The following is an 8,613-nucleotide window of genomic DNA, read 5'->3' as shown; positions in this document are numbered from 1 at the left end:
TCGGCGCATTCTGGACACCCAAAATGTGGCTATGGCTCAATTCCACACCCAACTTTGCAAGAAAGTCAGTCGCCCTGTTACCTTCTCGGTGAATGAAGGTTGTTCGAAGGGTGAGCTGGCACTTGTGTAGGGCAATGTGCGCCATGACTTGGTGAATGTGAGCCGGCCCCCAGCTTGTCCCTTTGATTAAATTGACTGCTTGCTCGGCTTCCGTCTCAAGCCAGATTAGCTTTGCAAAATCCGTGGCCAACTTCAATCCGTGATGCATGGCAAGTAGCTCAGCTTCAAGGGGTGAGTGTGCTTCGAGAGGGAGCGCAAAAGCTACGAGCAATCTGCCCGAATGGTCTCGAATGAGACCTCCTCCCCCGGCTTGTCCTGTTGATTCAGTAAAGGAGCCATCCGTATTGAGTTTTATCCAAGGCTGGTCCGGGGGGTTGCATTTGATCGACATTGCAAGTAGCCGTGGCCTTTGCGGTTCGGCATGGCTTGGAATACTTACTCCTAGCCTAACTCCCTTCCAATGTTTTAGCTTGAGACGTCCATTAGACACGCTATTCCGAACGAACGTGAGAGTCTGCCATATCACGCTGTTCGCCTTGAACTGAACTTCTTGATGACGGCTTCTGTTTCTTTCTGCCCAGAGGAACCATAGAATGAGGTATGGCATGGCTCGGCTGAGATGCTTCCTACTTGGGTGCTGCATTCTTTGCGCCCACACTTCAAGTCTTGTTGGGATAGTGTCATTTATCCGGAGAGGAGGGGAAGAGCCTTCGAACCACCCGTCGAATTCCCTCCACACTCTATTCGCGCCGGCACCTTGTATAAAGAGATGCTGGAGGGACTCGGTGCTTGGCCGGAGGGGGCAGCATTGGCACTTGGACGCAAGCTCAATCTTGCGCCATTGGAGCTTTGAGTTGACAGGGATTCGATTAGATAAGAGCCTCCAAATGAAGATGGCAATGGTGATAGTAAGGCCAGCCTTCCAAATGTCTTCAAGTCCCTGGATGGTGGGCCTAGGGGTCCGGGCCGTCTCCCAAGTCGAGGCTAGTGAGAAATCACCACGCCGGGATAGGGTCCATCTCGGGATGTCCGGCTCCCCGGAGATGATCGGGGTGTTGCGGATTTTATCAATGATTTGTTGTGGGAGGCCAGCCTGGTCATGTAGCAACTACAGTTTAGGAACATCCCACGCGCCATCGTTGATGTACTCCGAGACCGTCGTCCGGGGGCTGCCCCGCTCATCAAAACAGAGGTTCCTAAGAGGATTGTCGCCGAGCCATATATCATCCCAAAAGTAGATCCTCCCTTGCCCTACTAGCCACTGGATGTGCGGGTGAGCGTGGACCCAAGCTTTGGCCAATCTCTTCCACGTTGGGCTATTTCTGCCCGAGGTTCTCGAGGTGAGTGGCTAAGATGTGGAGCAATACTTTTTCATCATGTAGCGTGCCCATAGGGAGCTCTGTTCTCGAAACCGCCACCATAGTTTGATGTTAAAGGCTGTGAACTTGCGAATGCTGAGCCCTCCCTCGTTGGTGGGAAGACACATTTGGTCCCAGCTAATCCAATGGGTCCTTTTCCTTTCATTTGTCGAGCCCCAGAAGAATCGTGCCATTTGTTGATCAAGAAGCTTGAGAGTGCCGGTTGTCGGCTCTATAGCTTGGAAAATATGGATAGGAACCGCCTCTAGGGTGCTTTTAATAAGAGTTAACCTCCCTCCAAAGGATAAGTGACGATGCGCCCATCCGGATATTCGTCTAGCAATCTTCTCCCGGATGAACATAAACATATCCGTACGCTTGACTCCTCAGAATATGGGGACCCCTAAATAGAGGAAGGGGAAAGTCCATCGGGCGAAACCTCCTTCACTTTGAATTGCATGAGCCCATTGCTCATGTGCTTCGGCAATGTAGAAATTACTTTTGGCGAGGTTGATTTGTTGCCCGGAGACTCCCTCGTACCCATCGAGACACGCTCTGAGCCGGCGCAAGGGGTTTGTAGCTGCTTGGGTGAAAATAATAATATCATCGGCAAATCATACAACAATATAGCGGGAAACAATAAAGCAAGCAAGCAACAACCACACAAGCAATATTTACAAAAAAATCCAAGCCCCCTAACTCAAGTGGTTGAGGAGGGTGGCAATGATACCGCGCCATCTTGGAGGTCTCGAGTTCGACTCCTGGATGGCGCAACTTGGGATTAATTTCCCCCGTGGGCTAAACAAGGCTTGTTGCCTTGGGGCTTTGCAAGCTTACGGGCCTGGACCCGTCTGAGGGTGGACAACTTACGGGGCCACGAGGGGCTGGAGGAGGCTAGTTCGCTTGCCAATGTATCTCGAACTCGAAAAAAAAACAATATTCACAAAATATACAGCGGATACAATAAAGCAACCAATCGACAACCAATCAAGCGCGGATCTTGTTTCCAAAAACATCTACGCCAAATCATCAAGAAGTGAGCCCAAACATCAGATTTTATAACAAATCTCTCAAAAAACACTATCGGCCTTAAACAGACCAAATATCGGAAGAATTGTACTTCAATCGCGTTGCAACCACGAAAAAAATCAAGCAACGTGAATAAAAATTGATAAATACGGAAACACACGCACTAATCTGCATGCATAGTAACATTCCAAAAGGAAGTCCGATCAAATTGCAAACAATTCCAGTCAAATTACCTTGTTGCTGAAAAAAGTGTAGAGGTGGACTAAAATCGTGGTGCAGAAGCAATTCAAAATCCCGTTTTAAGTTGTTGCACGAGGGAGGCGTGGTTTGAGATCAACGACGCACAGTCTAGAGGAGGATTGAGGGGAGAGAGAGAGTCGAGAAAGATTTAGGGTTTTCAAAGAAGAGGAGGATTGGGGAGAGATAGGAGTAGATGCAGATTAATGGTGGAGTTGGGTGAGAGTCCTACTATTTTCTCAAATTGATACGCAAGAATTAACCCCCCCCAAAATTTTGGGGTGTTCCAAATTTGATTCAACTTTAATTACTCTATATATGGTGGCATCATAGTGCTCCCAATAAATAAATGTTGTATGTTCGAAATGTCTAACTAAATTACATTAAAATATCTATAAAAAAATATTACATAAACCATAATCGATTAATATATTTTGATACTATTTTTATGGTTTTGAATATTTTTCTAATATTATATATGTAGCAAAACAAAGCTTCATTTGGAGGTTATACTAATGTCACTATATTATAGATTTTGATGAGATTCTATTTCTATAGAGTTCAACTGTAATATTACAAAAATTTAAAATTTTAGAAATTACAAATTTAAAAGTAAAAAATTAAAATATAAATTATAAAATTTTTAAAATCGAAACAGGAAACTCAATTATTATTTATATATTATATATCAAATTTCAATTTATTTTTATGATGTAATAAATTAAATTATGAACTCTAATATTTTATGAAACACATACATTACACACCATTACGTAAAAACACATACACTACACAATACTCACAAAGCAGACTGCGTAAACACATTACACTACACAATACTCACAAAGCAAGACTGCGTAAAACACATACACTACACACTACAAATATACAAAAAAATACATGCACTACAAACACACAAAAAGATTACACACACTACAAATAATCACACATTTACACACAATTCATATAGGACTATACACAAAATACAAAACTACATATTCAAAAAACACACAAAACAAAATACATGAAACTACCAAATACACACATTGCAAAACTACAAATACTATACAAAGTACACTCACTTCCCACATAAGCACAAAATACGCACAGTTAATACACTATACGCAAATATACACAATTCATACACTATACACTTAATACACACACCGTGTGACAAAATACATACATTGTACACATTACAAACTATATTCAAAATACAAACATTGTGCTAAACACACAATGATCACATACCTACACAAATTTAATAGACTATACACAAAATACACCACTACAAATTCAAAAGCGCACACAAACAGGCCCTCGTTGTACTCTAATAGGTCTTGGCGAGTTGTCACTTTTGGGCGGCTCAGTATTTTTGTTTGTTCGTTGCAATGGTCTTTGGCCGTGCACAGGTGTAGGTCTGCCTTAACCCTCCACCCTCATGGTGTTTTACAATATTAAAAAAAAGCATAAAATACACACAGTTCATACAATATATACAAATATACACAATTCATACACACCTTTGCACTAACACAAACTCACACACATACGTAAAATAACACACTGTGTGACAAAATACATACACTACAAATACACATACACACATTGCACACACAGACATTGTGCTAAACACACAACACTCACACTCCACACTACATAAACCGATACACTACACACTTCATACACACAGAAATATAAAATACACATAGTTGATACACTCTACCACTCAAAACACCTCATGTTGTGTTACAAAATACATATACTACACATATTACACACCTAAACAATCCACACCAAAATACACGCATTGCACACAGTATGCACAATACATGCACTATACACCCCACTATATACACATACACACTCGCCTACACTACACAAATACACACAATTTACAGACAAAACATACAAAACAAACACTACACACACTATACGCACACTAAAATACACACAATTTACATACAAACATACAAAACAAACACTACACACACTATACACACACTACACTTAGTATACTAACACAGAATACACACATTTCACAAAACACTACACTTAGTATCCTAACACATAATACACACATTTCACAAAGAAGCACAAAATACACACATACATTTTCAAAAATATACACTAAACATTGCATACACAAAATAGAGAAAATGTACTTCACACATTATATACAAAATACACAAAAACACAAACAAAATACACTATGCTACGCATAAAATACACATGCTACACACACTATGCACAATACACACCACATACTATACACAAACACACACAGTACACTACACAAACAAAATACACAATATGCTACTATGCACAATACACACACTACATAAAACATATATTCCTTCTGTTCCATATGAATAGAGGTATTTCATTTTGAGCACTCATTTTTAAAAAATGATAATAAATTGTTAAAGTAGAGAAATAGTAAAGTAAGATAGAAAATAGTGTAGAGAAGAGTATCTACCATATTCTCTACTTTACTTTACTATTTCTCTACTTTAACTATTTATTATCATTTTTCCAAAACGAGTGCTTAAAATGAAATGCCTCTATGGAACGGAGAGAGAGAGTACAAAATTCACGCACTGCGCACTCATACAAACAACTTCATGCATCGAAAACACATACATATTACATATATTGCACATAATATGCACACAAAATACAACCAACACACACTTCAGACATACAAGCACAATACACAAAATACACGAAAATGCACTACACACTATACACAAAATACACACACTACACAAACAAAATACACAAACAAATACAAAGTATGCTACACACAAAAAAGACATATTATATACAACACTATAAACAAAATACACACAAAATAAACACAATACACAATGCACTTCAAACACACCCAACACACACTACACACCCAACACAAATTTCACACTGTGCACACTATACACAAAACACATACAATGCACTACACACTATATACAAATATACATGCTACAAAAACAAAATACACAATACACCACACAATTAAAATACAAAGTATGCTACACAAAAAATACACATATTACACTATGCACAAAATACATGAACTTCAAACACATAAACACATACAAAATAAGACAACGCTACACACTACACAAAATACACGCAATATACACTACACACTATACACAAAATACACACACTAGATTTGGTATACACAGGCGACACATACTACACACATTGCACACACTATAAACAAAATACACACTAAAACAAAATACAACGCAGACACATTGCACATACTATTAAAACTAACAAAGAATACACATACTTCATCCACAAACACAAAATCACCGTTCATACGCCGTACACAAAACACAAACACTACATACACTATGCGCATTACATACACTACAAAACACAAACACTACACACGAAATACACAAACTGCACACACACACTATATACTACATACATTACACATAATACATATATTATACACAATACACACAAGCACATTATATATTCAAAATAAAATTATACACTATGTGCATTACATTCCAGCATTTAATACACATTGTGCACAAAATAGAGACAATATACACTGCTCACATACATAAAATAAACTTACTACACACTATTAAAAAAATTAACACACTTTACACACACACTATAAACAAAATATGCATACTTCACGCACAGCACATACACTACACTACACACAAAATATACATACTTCATACACTACATACATCATTGCACCTACTAAACACACTACAAGAAATAAAAATTTCACAGCATATAGACGGCACATAGTATCCACAAAACATACACACACACACACACACACACACGAAATACATGAACTTCAAATGCAAAAACACAATACACACACTGCATGCTAAGAAAACACATGCACTACACCACATTATACATATACTACAAACACTACAAACACTATAAACAGATCCACACACTATACACCAATACAAGCATTTCATTTGGTTTGAGAGTCCAATATAGGAAGCTAGTTGTTCTGTCCACTCCTTCCCAAGCTCCTGCAAGAAGAAACAAACTTCATTAAAGTCTGCAAGAAGACAACAAATATGATGAATAAATGTGGTGAGTGAAGCTGATTTGTTAAAGAAAAAAAAATGTAAGAAGCCGCATAGTGACAATGGGCTAGAATGTTTCATTACCCTAATTGCAAACCAAGAACGATAGGACATGAACAAATAATTAATGCCCGAGTTCAGCATGAAAGGAGGGCATACATTCTTATTATCTCAACAGTTGTACATCATCTTCATTCAAAAATCCTGACACTAAAGAATCCGCATGACTTAATAGTGAACCAACATGCAATAATGTATTAGAATATAGGTATGTACTACTACTTGATTAATCAAGGGAAGAGTTAGAAGCAGGCATACATAAGTTCTTGCTAATTGTGGATACTCTGTCAGCTCTGAAGTAGAGAAAAGAATCCATCTGACAGTTTCTGATAGTCCTTCTGTATGAACCGAATGAACTTGTTGACAGATCCTTCTCATCTGAGATTGAAACAAATGTAATTAGTTGCTATATAATAGTAGCAAGTGGCATATACTTACTAAAACAGAAATTACTAAATCATTTACCGTGGCATACATCACGAACAAAGCAAATGAAGGTTTGCAATCACTTTAATCAACAAAGACGTTCTTTGAGAGCATAAGGGAACGAGGTGTACACTGCAAGGGGTTATCAAAATAAAAAAGTGTCTATATAAATTGATGATGGACTTTGGGTTGTTTATGCATAGTTGTACTAACTGATTTGGCGATAATGAAGAATTATCGAGGTGAGTATATAATACATAGTCTAATGGTGATCCTCTTCAGAAATAGAAGGTAGACGAGCACCAGCCCGATAAAACTATCCATGAGGGGATAAAGATTGAGCTAAGGGTTCCCGGTATAGGACACTTTTGGGGTAAGGAAAAAAAATCAAACATTTCCATGAAAAAAAGAAGATTAAATTGAAAGAATTGTGTGTATGGTCGGCATACAACTGTTCGACGTTTAACTTTGAAAGGAAACGTTCAAACAATATAAATTTTTTTTTCAACCATCATACATGAGAAGCTGAAACTCTCTTACTAATCATTTGTATGTGTTTGCAGTGACAAAACCAAACGAGAAGGACATGATGTCACTTGAACAGTTCGTGGTATTTCCATTAGATGATTATTATTTAAAATGAACCAAAACTATTTATACTGGTATTACAAATCATTGTATGTGTATGTGACTTGTGAAACATAGCAACAACAGTTTTGGGAAGCCCTGTGTGCAAAAGTAATCGAGACTCCTAATGTGGGACGGAGGAGTTACTATATGTGCTTTTCTAAGTCTAATTATTTCCCACATTTAATTGCTTTCTTCACTCAGAGATTATAAGTCTAATTATATATTAGTATGGGGAAATAATTAGGTTCAAGGTTTAGTATTTATGATTTATGATTTAAATGTCGTCACTCTTATTCATCTCAAATCTACAATATAGTTTTGTAGATAAATATTAGTTATAGTGTAACACCCCCCTACCCGACCATCTACCGGCCGAATAGGTGATGTCATGAAAGAGGCGCCATCAATTATGGCAATTAAAATTTCATTATCGTAACAAATTGAGACCATTACTTACATACAAAAGCATATAAGTTTATATTTCCTCGAAAATTATTTATCAACATTAAACTACAACGCAACTGATTTTAGAATATCATAATCTGATTTCTAAACATGCCACCACTATATACCATAGATAAACGTTCAGTGACCCGACGAGGATGCAGCACTGACGCCAGACTTGAATAAACATCGACCGATACTCCCCCAATGCCGACTAACCTGTACACACCCAACACTTTAGCCAAAATTCTCTACAAGCAATAATCATATAACTTAAAATTCTT

General features: G+C 38.0%; 1 long non-coding RNA gene across 1 annotated transcript; it reads right to left on the bottom strand.

The window, feature by feature from the left end:
* Window positions 1–6,858: 6,858 nt before the first annotated feature.
* On the bottom strand, window positions 6,859–7,320 carry LOC121774890. The gene is made up of 3 exons (XR_006045058.1): window positions 7,295–7,320; window positions 7,088–7,207; window positions 6,859–6,979 (listed from the first exon to the last, which is right to left on the bottom strand). It is a non-coding gene; the product is annotated as an uncharacterized LOC121774890 (long non-coding RNA).
* Between the last annotated feature and the right edge of the window lie 1,293 nt (window positions 7,321–8,613).

Source organism: Salvia splendens, chromosome 17 (genome assembly GCF_004379255.2).
Source record: "Salvia splendens isolate huo1 chromosome 17, SspV2, whole genome shotgun sequence".
Classification (NCBI taxonomy): domain Eukaryota; kingdom Viridiplantae; phylum Streptophyta; class Magnoliopsida; order Lamiales; family Lamiaceae; genus Salvia; species Salvia splendens.
This window is presented reverse-complemented; position numbering and strand designations above follow the sequence as displayed.